Consider the following 3,269-nt stretch of genomic DNA (forward strand, 5'->3'; position numbering starts at 1 on the left):
GACATAAACGCAACACTTTTGGTTTTGCTCCCATTTTGTATGAGATGAACTCAAAGATCTAAAACTTTTTTCACATACACAATATCACCATTTCCCTCAAATATTGTTCACAAACCAGTCTAAATCTGTGATAGTGAGCACTTCTCCTTTGCTGAGATAATCCATCCCACCTCACAGGTGTGCCATATCAAGATGCTGATTAGACACCATGATTAGTGCACAGGTGTGCCTTAGACTGTCCACAATAAAAGGCCACTCTGAAAGGTGCAGTTTTGTTTTATGGGGGGGGGGGGATACCAGTCAGTATCTGGTGTGACCACCATTTGCCTCATGCAGTGTAACACATCTCTTTCGCATAAAGTTGAAGAGAACACCTCTTCAACGTGCCAAACGCCAGCGAATGTGAGCATTTGCCCACTCAAGTCGGTTACGACGACGAACTGGAGTCAGGTCGAGACCCAGATGAAGACGACGAGCATGCAGATGAGCTTCCCTGAGACGGTTTCTGACAGTTTGTGCAGAAATTCTTTGGTTATGCAAACCGATTGTTTCAGCAGCTGTCCGAGTGGCTGGTCTCAGACGATCTTGGAGGTGAACATGCTGGATGTGGAGGTCCTGGGCTGGTGTGGTTACACGTGGTCTGCGGTTATGAGGCTGGTTGGATGTACTGCCAAATTCTCTGAAACGCCTTTGGAGACGGCTTATGGTAGAGACATGAACATTCAATACACGAGCAACAGCTCTGGTTGACATTCCTGCTGTCAGCATGCCAACTGCACGCTCCCTCAAATCTTGCGACATCTGTGGCATTGTGCTGTGTGATAAAACTGCACCTTTCAGAGTGGCCTTTTATTGTGGGCAGTCTAAGGCACACCTGTGCACTAATCATGGTGTCTAATCAGCATCTTGGTATGGCACACCTGTGAGGTGGGATGGATTATCTCAGCAAAGGAGAAGTGCTCACTATCACAGATTTAGACTGGTTTGTGAACAATATTTGAGGGAAATGGTGATATTGTGTATGTGGAAAAAGTTTTAGATCTTTGAGTTCATCTCATACAAAATGGGAGCAAAACCAAAAGTGTTGCGTTTATATTTTTGTTGAGTATACATAAGGTAGGCCTTCTATTTGCATGTTCCTTGTCTAACACCAGCATTTGGATGCACCCAGTGACGGCACCAAGGGGGCTTGGGGGGACTTAAGGCCCCCAATAATGAGCCGAGCTCCACTCAGCTCCCCCAATAATTCTGCCAATAATGTGAATAGCGACTGACATATTTGTGGATCTCAACTGCAGTTTTGCGCTGAGAATGTCTCAATATTGCGTAACTGACCAAAGTGATGAATGTGTGTGTTTGGTGATCCACCAATGCTGAATCACACTTCACAAACAGAATTTGCAGTTTTGCAAATAAACATTTATTTGCAAAAACCCACACACAAGTTACAAATCAGAAATTTGTGTTTGTGAATTACAAAGCACGTGATTCTAAGTGATGTGTGTGTGCATTGATACCACATTTTAGAGGAGCACGGGTGACTAAAACATATACCTTGGTATTTATAAAGCAATTTACTATATTACCCAGAAGGCCAAGGTCTTGTCAAATGACCAATCTACCTCTAAAGTCCACGGATAGTCAAATGACTCCAAGATCCCCTGTGGAGAGTTACTTCTGTTATGTAAACAAGGAAGTCTCAGAACACCTCAGGGGAGGGGCTGACTTGGCTAGCCACATTCTTGTGTTTGCATATTTAATGCCTGAAAGGGCTGCTGATTTGTGCTTAGGTGGATAAATAACTTTATCCTGGGGGAGAGATGAAATTTTGTTTTCTGAATTGTATTGAAATGTACCAAAAAACACACCAAAAGAAAACTTCCTGGGGGAGAGATGAAATTTTGTTTTCTGGATTTTATTGAAATGTACCAAAATGTACCAAAAAACACACCAGAAAACCAAAATATATACAATAGGTACAAGTTACAGTCACTCACAATGACTAACAGTCCCCACACTGTTATTATGTCATTATGTCCACATGATGACAGCAAGCAGACACACATGCATCACAGTGGGCAGTTGTTAGTTCATGTCTATCCAAACACAGTACATGTTGTCCAGCTGGGACATCCAGAATGACAGATCTTTCAGCCGTTGTGGTGCACAAATAGTTGTAGCAGTAGGTGTACTAGGCAGCTGTAATTTTACACGTTTTGCACACAACTCCTGCTTCATACGCAGCCCTTTCAGCTAAGCAGTCAAGTGACTCCAAGATCCCCTGTGGAGAGCTACTTCTGTTATGTAAACAAGGAAGTCTCAGAACACAGACAGCAAATATGCAAACACAAGAATGTGGCTAGCCAAGTCAGCTTGCCAGGGTCATTTGACTCTCCATGGGCTTTATGCAAACACAAGAATGTGGCTAGCCAAGTCAGCTAGCCAGGGTCATTTGACTCTCTGTGGGCTTTACAGGTAGAAGAGAAAAGCTTGGACCTCATTGTTCATTTCGACGACATTTTGTGGAGCCCCTACAACTTTTACCCCAGCCCCCCAACAAAAATTTCCTGGCACCGCCACTGGATGCACCACAGTCTGTGGGGTTTTTTTTTCCTGCAAACTTTAATATCCAAATTAAAAATCTGTGTTTGAGTCCCAAGAAATGTATTATTATTTTTTTTAGTAATGTTTGCATTCCTTAGGATACCAAGGGATGAAGCGCTACAGGTGTTTTGTCCCATTCTCCCTGCAAACACATCTTCAAGTGTGCAACAGTACAAGGTTGTCGTCGTTGCTATTTTTGTTTCTAAATTCTCCCCATTTTATGTATTGGGAACAGGTCAGGACGACACAGCCTCCTCTTCAGCAGCCATGCTAGTGTAACGTGTGCACAGTGTGGTTTTGCAGTGTCCTGGAAAAATACACAGACTTTCCTAAAAATGTTAAATTAAAGTAAAAATTACCTTTGCCAAGGGCTCTGACACAATCCCATATAAGTTTGGTCCTTTTCATCCTTGTTCTATAGCACAAGGCGTCCATTTTTTTCCACATAAAAACATTTGGAATACTGATGCGTCCGACAACAATACACATTCCATCAGTTCCCAGAATCCTCTGAGCCCAGAAATATTGATGCCGCTTCTGGACAATGTCAGCATAAGGCTTCTTCTTTGCATAGTAAAATTTAAAGGGACATTTGTAAATGTAACTCCATATTGTAGTGCTTGACAAAGGTTTCCTTAAGCAATGCCTTGTCCATGTGATTAAAT

At 42.6% G+C, this 3,269-nt stretch overlaps 1 long non-coding RNA gene across 1 annotated transcript; it reads left to right on the forward strand.

Annotated features, from left to right (window-relative positions):
* The first annotated feature begins 796 nt into the window (after nucleotides 1-796).
* On the forward strand, nucleotides 797-2,814 carry LOC117529414. The gene is made up of 3 exons (XR_004566011.1): nucleotides 797-811; nucleotides 1,694-1,696; nucleotides 2,703-2,814. It is a non-coding gene; the product is annotated as an uncharacterized LOC117529414 (long non-coding RNA).
* The last annotated feature ends 455 nt before the right edge of the window (nucleotides 2,815-3,269 follow it).

Source organism: Thalassophryne amazonica, chromosome 17, assembly GCF_902500255.1.
Source record: "Thalassophryne amazonica chromosome 17, fThaAma1.1, whole genome shotgun sequence".
NCBI lineage: Eukaryota > Metazoa > Chordata > Actinopteri > Batrachoidiformes > Batrachoididae > Thalassophryne > Thalassophryne amazonica.